This window comes from Bos taurus, unplaced genomic scaffold (genome assembly GCF_002263795.3).
Source record: "Bos taurus isolate L1 Dominette 01449 registration number 42190680 breed Hereford unplaced genomic scaffold, ARS-UCD2.0 Leftover_ScbfJmS_149, whole genome shotgun sequence".
Lineage (NCBI taxonomy): Eukaryota > Metazoa > Chordata > Mammalia > Artiodactyla > Bovidae > Bos > Bos taurus.
This window is the reverse complement of record NW_020190592.1, coordinates 17,834-32,928: the sequence shown is the minus strand read 5'-3', so window position 1 is coordinate 32,928 and position 15,095 is coordinate 17,834. Positions and strand designations below refer to the sequence as shown.

Below are 15,095 nucleotides of genomic sequence, written 5' to 3'. Positions count from 1 at the left end.
CCGCCCGCTTCAGCGCCCGCGGGGTTGGCAAGCCTTCTTCGCTTCGCCGGCGCTCCGACCTCTGCCTGGGGAACGGCCAACTCGCTGTCGTAGCCTTGCTTCAACGTCCGCAGCGGCCGCTCTCCCTCTGGACGGCATCCTGTCCTCCCCGCCCGCCCCGCCGGCCCGCCTGCGCTCTACAGCCACAGGGAGACAGCCGAGCCCCCGCCTTGCCTTGGCCGGGCTACACCTGCCTGGCGCCCGCCCGGCACGCGTGCCACCCAGCCTTCTTGCTGGCCAGCGAACACCGACCTTCCTTGCACGAGTCCGTCCCGGGAAGCGTGCTCCTCTGGGGAGGGAGCGGAAGCCCTGCGTGCCCGTGCAGCCCACCCACAGGCGCCCGGCCGGCGCCCCCGACCTCGGCGCCACCGCGCCCGTTACCGGGGGAAGACGCTGCCCGGGCCGGAGCCAAGCCCGACTTGGCGTGGTCCCTGCCTCAGCCGGCAGTCCCCGAGCCGGGAGCCGCTCTGCCAAAGGGCCCCTCCTCACCACCACCACCCTGTCAGAGCCGGACCCCGGGAGCGCTGTCGGCCAGAGCGCAGGAGCCAGGCTCACACGCTTTTGGGTCCCTGGGCATGAGCGCCGCTCGGGGGGAGGGGGGTCGGCAGCGGAGGGGCTCCAGGGCGTCGCGCTCCCGCGCTCGCGGTTCGCGCACAGCCCGAGCCCCGCATCCCGGCCCCCGCCCGCTCTCGCACGCCCTACCCCGGCCAGGCCGGAAAGTCAGCACGCCAGAGGCACTTTGGGTCGAGAACCGACACGTCGCGAGACCGTCTGCGCGCGGCCGCAGCGACAACACAGCGCCTGCACCTGACAGGGATCCCGGCACGGGGCAGACCGCGTGGACTGCCGGCCCCCTCAGACGACACCGAGAGGCTCGCGGCGGCCGTGGTCGGCGCAGAAGGCGCGGGACGGGCCGAGTGGGCCCGCGTCCCGCCGACCCGGGGTCCCCCCGAGACCGCCGCGCCCTGGGGTCGTGCATGTGCCGGGATCCTGGCTTTCAGGTCGCCCGCCCGTCGTCTCCTGCTACGATGGAGCAGATAGATGCCCATGGGCGAGCAGTAAGCAGTGAAGGGCCGGTGGCGGCCAGGGCCTCTGGGGCAGCGTCAGGGGGACTGGCCACCGGCGCATGGGTGGTTCAGTGGTAGAATTCTCGCCTGCCACGCGGGAGGCCCGGGTTCGATTCTCGGGCCATGCAGCTATAGCGTCCCTTTTTGGTCCCGCAGTGCAGCCCAAGAGCCTAGCTAGGTCTGCCCGCACAAACGCGCTCCAGGCAGCGCTCCTGCAAACGCTGGTTGCTACCTGCTGCCCGCTGCCTCTCCCACGCAGACCCGACGACCCCTCCCCACGCCACCCATAAAAGGCCTGCTGCCAAGCTTCCGTGGCATGTAACACAGCGGGCTCAGCAGCCCGTGCGCCTCACCGCAGCATCACCCCTGCCCCAAGAGCATCACCACCTCAGATACACCCTCATCATCCCCCTACACCCTATACGCAATTTAAGAGGTAGAAAACTATCTTAGGGGAAAGGCAGGGTAGGAACGCATTGGGAATCAGATCAAGAGATAAGAAATGCTATACAAACAGTAGATAAGCAACAAAACTTTCCTAGGTAAAATGAGAACTATATCCATAACTTGCCTTAACCTACACTGGAGAATCACCTGGAAAAGAACGGGGGACTGAGTCACTTTGCCGACCACGGACCGGTTCCTCGCCGGGCTGGGGGGCTGCCGCTGTGACCGAGGCGGTTGGTTTGGTGCGCGGTTGGGTCGGGAACCGAGTGGTCGGGGACCAGTGCTGGGCAGGAGGAGGCGTCGGCAGGCAGCCCGAGACCGGCCGGGCCGCAGGACTACCGCCACCGTCCTCGTTAGTATAGTGGTGAGTATCCCCGCCTGTCACGCGGGAGACCGGGGTTCGATTCCCCGACGGGGAGGCAACACACCCTTTTTGGTGGCCGCGGTCGCTCTCTGTCCTGCCGCCAGGCCCCCAAAGGCCCTTCGTCTGGTCCCGCTGCCTTTGGGCGAGGCGCCAGGGCGCGGTGCCCGGCCTAGCTACCGTCAAACCCTCTCCCCGAGCAGCCCTCCAGCCTGAGCCCTTTGTGGTCGCCAGGCGCACGGTCGCCACGGCGAAGAGAGCGCCCTCTTGGCGACCCCACGGCCTTGCCCGACCAGAGCCGAAGCTTGCGGCCCGCCCACGCCCCACCCCCACTGGCTGCCCCAGTGGGCTCCTAGGCTCGCGACGCCCCCGCCGGGCGGCTCTGCACAGTGCCGCGACGCGTGCAGGCAGCTGGGTCCCGTGTCCCCAAGGCGTCGTGGGAAGGGGCCGCGCCCAGAGCCCGGTGGAGAAGGGCTTTGGCCAGCTGGGTGCGGGAAGCTGCGTGCCCCGCGTTGCCCGCCGGAGGTGAGGGCGGAGGCGTTCGCGGGCCGCGGCGGGGAGCGAAGGGCCGCAGGGCCGCAAGGCCGTCGGGCCGGTGGACCACGGCCACGGCGTAGCGCTGACGCGCATGGGGCGCCGCGCGGCTGCTGGTGGCGCCGGCGGCGGCGCAGAGCCTCCGGCTGATGGGGCCTCGGGGCAGGGATGCGGCGGCGGCGGCGGCGGCGGCGGCGGCGAGAGTATGCTGGGGCGAGCCCGGGGCCGGCGTCCGGCGGCCGCCCGGGCTGTGTAGCGTTGGTGGTATAGTGGTGAGCATAGCTGCCTTCCAAGCAGTTGACCCGGGTTCGATTCCCGGCCAACGCAGCGGGCCGACCTTTTGCTGAGCTGCACCGCCCTCCCGGCAGGGGCGATGGGGGGTAGAGAGAGCTGGGAGCGGGGAGCCAGCCCGCTGGCCCGCGGCTTTTGAGGTGTGTGCGAGAAGCCGGCGGCGCGCGCAGTGTTTTGAGGGGGCTGAAAGCAAGACGGCACGCCAAGGCAGGAGGACTGACGGGGCCGGCGGGCGGCTGGACTTGCAAAGGCCGGGTGTGGGCGGCAAGGTGGCGCGGGCGGGTGGCATGGAGGCGCTGGGTTCAGCGGGAGCAGGCGAGGGCCTTGCCCCGACGCTCTCTGGTGGTCTAATGGTTAGGATTCGGCGCTCTCACCGCCGCGGCCCGGGTTCGATTCCCGGTCAGGGAAGCCTTTCTTCTTCCTCTCCGGAGGCCTGCCACCTGCCGGGGTCCTCGCCGGCGACCCTCCCACCTTTACCCTTTTAGCCTACGCAATGGCAACCCACTCCAGTCCTCCTGCCTGGAAAACCCTATGGACCGAGGAGCCTGGGAGGCTGCAGACCATGGGGTCGCTAAAAGTCCCATAGGACCGAGCGACTTCACTTTCACTTTTCACTTGCATGCACTGCAGAAGGAAATGGCAAGCCACTCCAGTGTTCTTGCCTGGAGAATCCTAAGGACGGGGGAGCCTGGTGGGCTGCCGTCTATGGGGTCGCACAGAGTCGGACAGGACTGACGCGACCTAGCAGCTCAGCACTGCGCCAGAGGCCCCCGGGACCCTGCACCTCCAGCCCAAGCACGATTCAGGCCACCTCCGCCGTCCCCCGGGGCAAACCTTTGTTGGCCGCAGTGGCAACCTCGCGCCGCTTTCACCACGACCGGCCTGAGGCCTCCCATCCCCCGCCTCCCTCCTTCCTGAGGGGCTGAGGCTGCTGGCCCTGGTGGCGGCCGTGATTCTCCTGGGCTTGTGCTGGTTCTCCTGCTGTGGGGGGGGGGGGCGGTGAGGAGGTGGGGTGGGATAGGGCGGGGTGGGGATAGGGGCGGGGGTAGGGGCGCGAGCTGTGGTGTTCGCCAGCAGGGGCCAGCAGCGGCAGGGGCGGTGGCCGCAGCCGAAGGTGAGCGAGGGGGATGTGCCTCGGGGAGTGGGGGCCAGTGGCCACGGACACGCCTGCCTTCCCATGTCCCTCATGCCAGCCCCGTCTCTGGGCGGCTTGGCCACTGCGCGCCAGGTCCCGGGCTGGCTGTGACTCCCGTATGGTGCTGGTGTCTCCAAGAGGGTTCTGGTCTTGAGTGGGCTCTGGGAGGCGGACCACGGCGCCCGGGAGGCATCGGGATCAGTTCAGTCGCTCAGGGCACTGCAGCAGCCAGGCTTCCCTGTCCATCACCAACTCTCGAGGCTTGCTCAAACTCATGTCCGTCCAGTCCGGGATGCCATCCAAGCCTCTCGTCTTCTGTCGGGTCGTCCCGGTCTCCTCCTGCCTTCCATCAGGGTCTTTCCCCGTGAGTCAGTTTTGCGGGTCGGGTGGCCAGAGGATTGGCGTTTCGGCTTCAGCCTCAGTCCTTCTAATGAATATTCAGGACTGATTTCCTCTAGGATGGACGGGTTGGGTCTCCTCGCAGTCCAAGGGACTCTCAAGAGTCTTCTCCAACACCGCAGTCCAAAAGCATCAATTCTTCGGCACTCATCCTTCTTTATACTCCACCTCTCACATCTGTACGTGACCGCTGGAGAAACCGTAGCTTTCACGAGACAGACCCTCGTCACAGACCTCGTCTCTGCTTTTCGACATGCTGTCCAGGTTGGTCATAGCTTTTCTCCCAAGGAGCGAACGTCTTTTCATTTCACCATTTCACCGGCGCGGCCGGCGTCTGCAGTGCTTTGGGGCAGCCCCCCCAAATGAAGTCTTTCCCGCTTTCCGTTCTTTCCCCGTCTATTTGCCATGAAGTGATGGGACGGGATGCCATGATCTTAGTTGTCCGAATGTTGAGTTTGAAGCCAACGTTTTCACTCTCCTCTTTCACTTTCCTCAAGGGGCTCTTTAGTTCTTCTTCGCTCTCCCCGAGGCAAAGGGGTGAAGATGGATGTGGACCTGTGCCTCGAATCCCACCACCGCTTAGTGGAAGTGAGAGAGCTCGCAGATCCGGGCGGGGCCGGCCGGCCCGGCTGGGCAAAGCCAGCCCACCAGCCTGGAGGCGGCAGATGCGCTCGAGGCAGCGATGCCTGCCAGGGAGGACAACCCGACCATCAGGGTGTTTCCCTTGCCTGACCACAGCTCTCAATCCTACCGGACTGAGGCAAGATTTCCCCAGGCCTCCCTCCCCGACCCGTAACCAAAGGTGGGCATGGGGCGCGCGCACACACAAACACACCCACCCACACGCACACCCACACACACACCCACACGCACACACACACACACACACACACACACACACACACGCACAGCGCCCTGTTCCCCGCACCCCTCCCCTAGTTATGACATCTACGAGTTTCCCATTCTCATCCAACTGTCTATCCAGGATCCACTCCATCCCTCTGGCCAACCTGTCATTGTCTTCCCCTAGGAACTCTCCCCGAGGGTAATCGCCCAGCACAGTCTCCCCTTGGGCCAATCTCGAGGTCGTCTTTCCCCAAAGGGTTTCATTCCACGTCCGTTCAAGGACTGTGTCCTTCGGAGGGGAAGTGGACGGCCGACAAAGGGCACCAAAGTGCGGCGTGGGCGGCACACTCGGGTGGGATGGCGCCGAGTCCCCTATGGGAAAGGAGCCCCCGTGGCCCGACGTGTGCTTGCCGTGGCCAAAGGAGGTCTCCTTGAGGCCCCTGCCGGGGCCGTGGGCATCAGCGTGCGTGGGGGAGAGTATGGGACGAAGGTGCTTGGGGCCATGGCTGGTGGGCGCCCCACGTGGATCCGGGACCTGGGCAGAGTGATCGCAGGGAGAGGGGGCGGCGGCGAGCCGAGGGGCTGGCAGGCAGGCCCAGGGGTGCTTGGGTGGAGTCTTCCTGGAGGGCCAGCATGAGGGGATGGGTGGGGCTCTCGGGAACCTGGCCGAAAGATCGGCAGGCCGCTCGAGCAGGCCCTCTGCAGGAGCATGGGCGAGGTGGCGAAGCCCTGCCAGGCGCATGTGAGAGGCTGGGACGGATCTGCGGGAGGTAGGGGTGGGCGTGGGGTCGGGGTGGGTCCTCGGAGCCGGAGGGAGGCCCGCACTGGTGAACCTCAGGGCAGGGCAGGGCAGTCCAGGCCAGGGCAGGACGTGGGAGGGGTGGCCCGAGCTCCAGGGCGTTGGTGGTGGTGGTGGGGAGGGGGGGGGCGGTGGGGGGGGCGGATGGGACCGTGCCTGGAGTCTGGAGGGAAAGGCAGAGGGCAGGCCGTGACAGTGATGGGGCTGTGGCATGAGGAAGATGGTGGGGGAGCACTCCATTTGGGCGGGGTGGCGGGTGAGCGGGCGAGCCACACTGGTGCGCGGTGCCGCAGGCTGCTCAGGCTCAGCGGTGGGCTGAGGACGCAGGCAAGCCAACGACAGAAACGGGGTGCCAGACGGGGGCCAGACCTGGTCCGAGATGGGTGGGCCCGCCGTACCGCCCCAGAGACCAAAGTCACCACTCATCAGGAGCAAATGTCCAGTCTCGGGTGTGACATGGCTGGGGGCACATGGTGGGATGGGGAGTGGTGGTTGGCCGCTCGGGTGGCTGAGATTTCACGAGGACCAAGGAGAGCTCCCACGTGACCGAGCACAGCCGTCCCTCCAGGGTACACACCCGCAGAGGGCAAACCTCGGGGAGGTCTGAGGGTGCCCACACCGCCACGGACACGGCGACACTGTTTGCCATGGCCAAGACACGGAGCAAACCCCAGCGCCCATCCACACGTGGCGGGCCCGAGAAGAGGTGGCACAGATGTAGCATGGAACCATCACTCAGTCATACAGAAATAAGTCCAGTGTTGCCACTTGTCACAAGCAATGATGGACCTAGAGACTCTTACACTTGGTGAAGCACGTCAGACCGCGTTGGACAAAGGCATGTGGAACGCGTGAAAGAATACAAAACGGAGCTATTTGCCGAGGAGAAACCCACTCACGCAGAAAACCACCTTAGGGGAACGCCAGCGGAAAGGCAGCGCTGGAGGGATGCGAGTGCAGCTGGGACGAACAGATTCGCAGGACCCTGGATAAAGGGAGAAGCGCCAAGGTGATCCAGTTCAACACAGGGAATAAGCGTCAGTACCCTGGAATCCCCTCGAGTGGACAAGAATCTGAAAACATACATGAAATCCAAAATCTGTACACGGGAAACAGAAGCACTTTGCGGTCCACCGGAAACGAGCACAATATTGGAAACCCACTGTACTGGAGCAACAACCATGACTCCGACACTGGAGTCGGCTTTGCAGAAGAAACGAAATCAACAGGCAAGTAAGTCGGCGGGAAACAGGCGCGCTGTCCCAATCCCACCCTGGGTACATACCCGTGAGAGCCGCAACTCTTCATTCGGAAAGACACATGCAAACCCCACGGTCATAGCAGCACTGTTTGCCGTAGCCGAGACGTGGAGGAAACCCTAGTGCCCATCCCCAACGGCTCACCCACGTAGGTGCCATACCAGAGACAGGGAGAGAATGGGATGGCACTGAGCCATCCACGCGAGTCCAATAGTGTCACTGGCAGCAACAGCGGAAGCTGGAGCTGCAGAATATTACCCTTGGTGAGGGAAGTCAAACAGGCAGGGTCACAGATGGGTGGAATCTTAAGTGTTGTACAAATTCACCCTTGTGGCAACCAGCGACAGACTCTCAGACTCGGGAAAGCAGCCTCGGGCTTCCCAAGGGCAGAGTCACGGACGGAGGGATGGATGAGGAGCCGGGCTCAACGGATGTACCGTGCCAGTACTGCGTAGAAAGGAGAGGAGCAACAAGGATACACGGGATACTACAGGGAATGAGATCCCATATCCTGTTAACCTGTAACAGAAACCGATTTGAAACCCTCATCCTACGCGCACAGGAGTGAATCACAACGCTGTACAGCGGACACGGGCACCAGGCTGTAGTTGTACACTTCCAGAACAACAACTGCCACTCCGGGGAAGTCAATCAGTCGAGGGTCGGTCCACCAGTAGGACAAAGAAGAGCTCACATGATGATCCAGCAGACCCAAACCCGGCTACTCATCGGGAAAAGACAACACGCCCAATGGGAAGAGAGGCGGGCATCCCCCAGGGTCATCGCAGCCCTCGGTGCCGTAGCCGAGACGTGGGAAACCCTCACGTGCCAGTCGGCCCGTGGCCGGCACGAGAAGGTGAGGCAAATATGTACCGCGGAATATGACGCAGCCATCAAGTAGCAAGCGGCCATCGCCATGGGCCGCAACGCCGGACGGACCCACAGAAGGGTCCACTGCCTGAAGTGAGTCGGGTGGAGAGGGACAAAGCTCTGTGGACTCGAACAACGAATACCAGTGAATCTATGTGCAAAGGGGAAACCGACCTGGAGACGGAGAGAACGGGCATAGGGCTAGCCAAGGGGAAAGGCAGGGGAGGGACGAAGTTGGAGTCGGATCAAGAGATAGGAAATACTGTACTTACAGTCGATGAGCAACAGAGCTTTCCTCTGTAGCATGAGAACTGTATTCGTGTCTCGCCTTAACCTACACTGGAAAATCACCTGGAAAAGAACAGGGGACTGAATCACTTTGCCGAGCACCTGAGACTAACCCAGGACTGTAAGGCAGTTCTCCTCGTGTTGGAAGAAGCAGAAAGAGGAGCAGGCCCTGGCCTGGGGTAGGGGGTGGGGGGAGGCAGGCCAGTGCGCCAAATGCAAAGGCAGGTTCCTGGACAGCCTGGGATTTGGAATGGCTCAGGGAGGACCTGGGCGTGGGGGGGTGGTGTGCAAATGGGGGAGGTGGGGAGCCGGGTGGGGGTGGGATGGGGGTTGCGTTTGGGGAAGTAGGGGCACGGTGAGGGTGCAGGCTGAGGTGGTGGTGCTCTTGGGGCAGGGCTGATGCTGAGGTGAGGCGCGCAACAGGGTTTCAGGGGCATGGGGTGGTGTTTGAGGTGGTGAGGCCGTCCCTGTTGGAGACCCATTTCTGCCGAGGGACGGGAGCTGGTGGACTTCTTTGGAACGCCTCCTGCAAGACGCTGGTCCAGGGACCCTCCAGGCGAAAGGGAGGTATGCTTGCCAGATGTGGCAACTTCCTTGCTCCTGACTGTGCAAACGTAGTGTGATTGATTCTCGGAGTGTGGGGAGAGTGAGGCAGGGAGCTTGGAGACGGACGTTGTGAAAGGTGAAGAGGTGGTGCGGGCGGCTGCCAGCCGGGGGCTATTCCTTCCAGTGCAATCCCTGAGCCCCCGGCTGGGTCCGGGTGAGGAAGCGAGCAAACACAAGAAAGGCGCCTGGACGCACGGGCGGCTGAGCCCGCAGGGCTTGGGGCCACGGAGGCTTGGCAGCAGGGCCTTTTCTGGGTGGGGTGGGGTGGGGTGGGGCGGGGTGGGGCGGGGTGGTGGGCGTCTGCGTGGGAGAGGCAGCGGGCGGCAGGTAGCAGCCAGCGGTTGCAGGAGCGCTGCCTGGAGCGTCTTTCAGTCGGCAGACCTAGCTGGGCTCTGGGGCTGCACTGAGGGACCAAAAGGGGACGCTGCGGCTGCATGGGCCGGGAATCGAACCCGGGCCTCCCGCGTGGCAGGCGAGAATTCTACCACTGAACCACCCATGCACCGATGGCCAACCCCGCCCGACGCTGCCCCAGAGGCGCTGACCGCCACCCGCCCGGCACTGCTCACTGCTCGCCTGTCGCCCGTCGGCATCTATCTGCTCCATCGGAGCAGGAGACGACGGTGGGGAGCGGGGAGAGGGGGCGACCTGAAAGCCAGGATCCGGGCACGTGCAGGACCACAGGGCGCGGCGCTCTCGGAGGGTCCCACTCGGCCCGTCGCGCGCCTTCTGCGCCGACCACGGCCGCCGCGACCCTGTCGGTGTCGCCCGAGGGGGCCGGGAGCCGACGCCTCCTGCCCGGCGCCGAGATCCCTGTCAGGTGCAGGCGCAGGCGCTGCGTGGTCGCTGCGGCCGCGCGCCGACGTTCCTCTCAGCGACCGCCGGGTCCCGACCCAAAGGCGTGTGAGCCCGGCTCGTGTGCTCTGGCGGACCGCGCGCCCGAGGTCCGGCTCTGACGGGGTGGTGGTGCTGGTGAGGAGGGGCCCTTTGGCAGAGCGGCTCCTGGCTCGGGGACTGCCGGCTGAGGCAGGGAGCGCGCTCTGGAAGGGCTTGGCTCCGGCCCGGGCAGCGGCTTCCCCCGGGAAGGTCGGGGGCGCCGGCCGGGCGCCGGTGGGCGGGCTGCACGGGCACGTAGGGCTTCTGCTCCCTCCCCAGAGGAGCACCCTTCCCGGGACGGACTGGTGCCAGGAAGACCGGTGTTCGCTGGCCAGCAGGAAGGCTGGGAGGCACGTGTCCCTGGCGGGCGGCAGGCAGGTGTGGCCCGGCCAAGGCCGCAAGGCGCAGAAGCGTCGAGGGCACGCAGCACCCCCCTGGCGGGCAAGGCGGGGGCTCGGCCGCCTCGGTGTGACTGGGGAGCGCAGGCGGGCCGGCGGGGCGGGTGCGGAGGACAGGGTGCCGGCCGGAGGGAGAGCGGCCGGGGGCGGACGTGCAAGCAAGGCTGCGAGAGCGAGTTGGCCGTTCCCCGGCAGAAGTCGGAGCGCCGGCGACGCGAGGAGGGCTTGCCAGCCGCCGCGGGGCTGTGTGCTTCGGTGCGGCCGGGGGCGGGGGGGGGAGGGGGGGGGGCCGTGGGAGTGGGAGGGTGGGCGAGGGTGGGCGAGGGGGAGGCGGGGAGGCAGGAAAACCAGCAGCTGCAGCTGCAGCCAGCTGGGGAGGAAAGATGCGCTGAGGAGGACTGAAGGTTCCTGGGGTGGGGGTGCAGGTGGCGGGAGGCGGGGCGTGTGTGCAGCAAGGCAGTGGCGCGGGGAGGACGGGCGCGTTTGTCCGGCGGGCCAAAAGGCTGGCTTGTCAGGAGTGGGATTCGAACCCACGCCTCCAGGGGAGACTGCGACCTGAACGCAGCGCCTTAGACCGCTCGGCCATCCTGACGGCGGGCCTGACTGGGCGCGTGGCCGCTCGCCTGGCTGGGACCCGACGCGGCGCGAGCCCGGCACCCTTGGCGGGCCGCGCGCCGCGCCGCGCCCGGCAGGCAGGCAGGCAGGCAGGCAGGCAGGCAGGCAGGCAGGCAGGCGGCCGTCCGGGGTGGGTGTCGACGGAGCCGGCGCGCGGCGGTCGGCCGAGGCGCCTGGCTCGGCGGCCGGCCGCGCCCCGGACCCCGCCGGGCCGTGGGCGGGCTGGCCCCTCCCCAGCCGCGCCTCTCCTGGCCCGACGCCGGCCGGCGCGCGCCCACCGTGTCCTCGCAGCCTCGCTTGCCTTCTCGGGCCCCCTTCTCCCGGCGGAATGCCCGCGTGGGAGGCAAGAGGCGGCGCGCCCTGGGGAGTGTCCAGTGCCGCGGGGGTCCGGGGCCCTGTCGGGGTGGCGGGCTGCCGCTGTGAACGGGGCGGTGGGTTGGGTGCGCGGTTGGGTCGGGACCCGCGGTGGCCGGGGGCCCGTGCTGGGCAGGGGGACCCGTCGGCAGGCAGCCCGAGAGCCCGTGAGCGGCCGGGCGGTAGGACGGTCGCCGCCGTCCTCGTTAGTATAGTGGTGAGTATCCCCGCCTGTCACGCGGGAGACCGGGGTTCGATTCCCCGACGGGGAGGCCACACACCCTTTTTGGTGGCCGCGGTCGCTCTCTGTCCTGCCGCCAGGCCCCCAGAGGCCCTTCGTCTGGTCCCGCCGCCTTTGGGCGAGGCGCCAGGGCGCGGTGCGCGGCCTAGCCACCGTCGACCCCCTCTCCCCGAGCCCTTTGTGGTCGCCGGGCGCACGGTCGCCACGGCCGAGCGAGGGCCTCCTTGGCCACCCCACGGCCTTGCCCGACCAGAGCCGGAGCTTGCGGCCCGCGGGGCCGCCCGGCCGCCCACGCACCCACCCCCACCGGCTGCCTCGGTGGGCTCCTAGGCTCGCGACGCCCCCGCCGTGCGGCTCGGCACAGCGCCGCGACGCGTGCAGGCAGCTGGGTCCCGTGTCCCCAAGTCGTCGTGGGAAGTGGCCGCGCCCAGCGCCCGGTGGAGAAGGGCTTTGGCCAGCTGGGTGCGGGAAGCTGCGTGCCCCGCGTTGCCCGCTGGAGGTGAGGGCGGAGGCGTTCGCGGGCCGCGGCGGGGAGCGAAGGGCCGCAGGGCCGCAAGGCCGTCGGGCCGGTGGACCACGGCCACGGCGTAGTGCTGACGCGCATGGGGCGCCGCGCGGCTGCTGGTGGCGCCGGCGGCGGCGCAGAGCCTCGGGCTGACGGGGCGTCGGGGCCGGGATGCGGAGGCGGTGGCGGCAGGGGCGGCGGCGGCGGCGGCGGCGGCGAGAGTATGCTGGGGCGAGCCCGGGGCCGGCGTCCGGCGGCCGCCCGGGCTGTGTAGCGTTGGTGGTATAGTGGTGAGCATAGCTGCCTTCCAAGCAGTTGACCCGGGTTCGATTCCCGGCCAACGCAGCGGGCCGACCTTTTGCTGAGCTGCACCGCCCTCCCGGCAGGGGCGATGGCGGGGGAGAGCGAGCTGGGAGCGGGGAGCCAGCCCGCTGGCCCGCGGCTTTTGGCGTGTGTGCGAGAAGCCGGCGGCGCGCGCAGTGTTTTGAGGGGGCTGAAAGCAAGACGGCACGCCAAGGCAGGAGGACTGACGGGGCCGGCGGGCGGCTGGACTTGCCAAGGCCGGGTGTGGGCGGCAAGGTGGCGCGGGCGGGTGGCATGGAGGCGCTGGGTTCAGCGGGAGCAGGCGAGGGCCTTGCCCCGACGCTCCCTGGTGGTCTAGTGGTTAGGATTCGGCGCTCTCACCGCCGCGGCCCGGGTTCGATTCCCGGTCAGGGAAGCCTTTCTTCTTCCTCTCCGGAGGCCTGCCACCTGCCACCTGCCGGGGTCCTCGCCGGCGACCCTCCCACCTTTACCCTTTTAGCCTACGCAATGGCAACCCACTCCAGTCCTCTTGCCTGGAAAACCCCATGGACGGAGGAGCCTGGGAGGCTGCAGACCATGGGGTCGCTAAAAGTCCCATAGGACCGAGCGACTTCACTTTCACTTTTCACTTGCATGCATTGCAGAAGGAAATGGCAAGCCACTCCAGTGTCCTTGCCTGGAGAATCCCGGGGACAGGGGAGCCTGGTGGGCTGCCGTCTATGGGGTCGCACAGAGTCGGACAGGACTGACGCGACCTAGCAGCTCAGCACTGCGCCAGAGGCCCCCGGGACCCTGCACCTCCAGCCCAAGCACGATTCAGGCCACCTCCGCCGTCCCCCGGGGCAAACCTTTGTTGGCCGCAGTGGCAACCTCGCGCCGCTTTCACCACGACCGGCCTGAGGCCTCCCATCCCCCGCCTCCCTCCCTCCTGAGGGGCTGCGGCTGCTGGCCCTGGTGGCGGCGGCGATGCTCCTGGGCTTGTGCTGGTTCTCCTACTGTGGGGGTTGGGGGGGGGGCGGGGGGGCGGTGAGTAGGTGGGGTGGGATAGGGCGGGGTGGGGATAGGGGCGGGGGTAGGGGCGCGAGCTGTGGTGGTCGCCAGCGGGGGCCAGCAGCGGCAGGGGCGGTGGCCGCAGCCGAAGGTGAGCGAGGGGGATGTGCCTCGGGGGAGTGGGGGCCAGTGGCCACGGACACGCCTGCCTTCCCATGTCCCTCATGCCAGCCCCGTCTCTGGGCGGCTTGGCCACTGCGCGCCAGGTCCCGGGCTGGCTGTGACTCCCGTATGGTGCTGGTGTCTCCAAGAGGGTTCTGGTCTTGAGTGGGCTCTGGGAGGCGGACCACGGCGCCCGGGAGGCATCGGGATCAGTTCAGTCGCTCAGGGCACTGTAGCAGCCAGGCTTCCCTGTCCATCACCAACTCGCGAGGCTTGCTCAAACTCATGTCCGTCCAGTCCGGGATGCCATCCAAGCCTCTCGTCTTCTGTCGGGTCGTCCAGGTCTCCTCCTGCCTTCCATCAGGGTCTTTCCCCGTGAGTCAGTTTTGCGGGTCGGGTGGCCAGAGGATTGGCGTTTCGGCTTCAGCCTCAGTCCTTCTAATGAATATTCAGGACTGATTTCCTCTAGGATGGACGGGTTGGGTCTCCTCGCAGTCCAAGGGACTCTCAAGAGTCTTCTCCAACACCGCAGTCCAAAAGCATCAATTCTTCGGCACTCATCCTTCTTTATACTCCACCTCTCACATCTGTACGTGACCGCTGGAGAAACCGTAGCTTTCACGAGACAGACCCTCGTCACAGACCTCGTCTCTGCTTTGCGACATGCTGTCCAGGTTGGTCATAGCTTTTCTCCCAAGGAGCGAACGTCTTCATTTCACCGGCGCGGCCGGCGTCTGCAGTGCTTTGGGGCAGCCCCCCCAAATGAAGTCTTTCCCGCTTTCCGTTCTTTCCCCGTCTATTTGCCATGAAGTGATGGGACGGGATGCCATGATCTTAGTTGTCCGAATGTTGAGTTTGAAGCCAACGTTTTCACTCTCCTCTTTCACTTTCCTCAAGGGGCTCTTTAGTTCTTCTTCGCTCTCCCCGAGGCAAAGGGGTGAAGATGGATGTGGACCTGTGCCTCGAATCCCACCACCGCTTAGTGGAAGTGAGAGAGCTCGCAGATCCGGGCGGGGCCGGCCGGCCCGGCTGGGCAAAGCCAGCCCACCAGCCTGGAGGCGGCAGATGCGCTCGAGGCAGCGATGCCTGCCAGGGAGGACAACCCGACCATCAGGGTGTTTCCCTTGCCTGACCACAGCTCTCAATCCTACCGGACTGAGGCAAGATTTCCCCAGGCCTCCCTCCCCGACCCGCAACCAAAGGTGGGCATGGGGCGCGCGCACACACAAACACACCCACCCACACGCACACCCACACACACACACCCACACGCACACCCACACACACACACACACACACACACACGCACAGCGCCCTGTTCCCCGCACCCCTCCCCTAGTTATGACATCTACGAGTTTCCCATTCTCATCCAACTGTCTATCCAGGATCCACTCCATCCCTCTGGCCAACCTGTCATTGTCTTCCCCTAGGAACTCTCCCCGAGGGTAATCGCCCAGCACAGTCTCCCCTTGGGCCAATCTCGAGGTCGTCTTTCCCCAAAGGGTTTCATTCCACGTCCGTTCAAGGACTGTGTCCTTCGGAGGGGAAGTGGACGGCCGACAAAGGGCACCAAAGTGCGGCGTGGGCGGCACACTCGGGTGGGATGGCGCCGAGTCCCCTATGGGAAAGGAGCCCCCGTGGCCCGACGTGTGCTTGCCGTGGCCAAAGGAGGTCTCCTTGAGGCCCCTGCCGGGGCCGTGGGCATCAGCG

The 15,095-nt window shown here is 66.4% G+C and overlaps 9 non-coding genes across 9 annotated transcripts; 7 read left to right on the top strand and 2 right to left on the bottom strand.

Moving 5' to 3' along the window:
* The first annotated feature begins 1,163 nt into the window (after positions 1–1,163).
* On the top strand, positions 1,164–1,234 carry TRNAG-GCC (transfer RNA glycine (anticodon GCC)). Its single transcript has one exon. It is a non-coding gene; the product is annotated as a tRNA-Gly (tRNA).
* Positions 1,235–1,900: 666 nt separating this feature from the next.
* TRNAD-GUC (transfer RNA aspartic acid (anticodon GUC)) lies at positions 1,901–1,972 on the top strand. Its single transcript has one exon. It is a non-coding gene; the product is annotated as a tRNA-Asp (tRNA).
* A 731-nt stretch (positions 1,973–2,703) lies between these two features.
* Positions 2,704–2,775, top strand: TRNAG-UCC (transfer RNA glycine (anticodon UCC)). Its single transcript has one exon. It is a non-coding gene; the product is annotated as a tRNA-Gly (tRNA).
* A 300-nt stretch (positions 2,776–3,075) lies between these two features.
* On the top strand, positions 3,076–3,147 carry TRNAE-CUC (transfer RNA glutamic acid (anticodon CUC)). Its single transcript has one exon. It is a non-coding gene; the product is annotated as a tRNA-Glu (tRNA).
* A 6,225-nt stretch (positions 3,148–9,372) lies between these two features.
* Positions 9,373–9,443, bottom strand: TRNAG-GCC (transfer RNA glycine (anticodon GCC)). Its single transcript has one exon. It is a non-coding gene; the product is annotated as a tRNA-Gly (tRNA).
* Positions 9,444–10,724: 1,281 nt separating this feature from the next.
* On the bottom strand, positions 10,725–10,807 carry TRNAL-CAG (transfer RNA leucine (anticodon CAG)). Its single transcript has one exon. It is a non-coding gene; the product is annotated as a tRNA-Leu (tRNA).
* A 577-nt stretch (positions 10,808–11,384) lies between these two features.
* On the top strand, positions 11,385–11,456 carry TRNAD-GUC (transfer RNA aspartic acid (anticodon GUC)). Its single transcript has one exon. It is a non-coding gene; the product is annotated as a tRNA-Asp (tRNA).
* Positions 11,457–12,203: 747 nt separating this feature from the next.
* On the top strand, positions 12,204–12,275 carry TRNAG-UCC (transfer RNA glycine (anticodon UCC)). The gene has a single exon. It is a non-coding gene; the product is annotated as a tRNA-Gly (tRNA).
* Positions 12,276–12,576: 301 nt separating this feature from the next.
* On the top strand, positions 12,577–12,648 carry TRNAE-CUC (transfer RNA glutamic acid (anticodon CUC)). Its single transcript has one exon. It is a non-coding gene; the product is annotated as a tRNA-Glu (tRNA).
* The last annotated feature ends 2,447 nt before the right edge of the window (positions 12,649–15,095 follow it).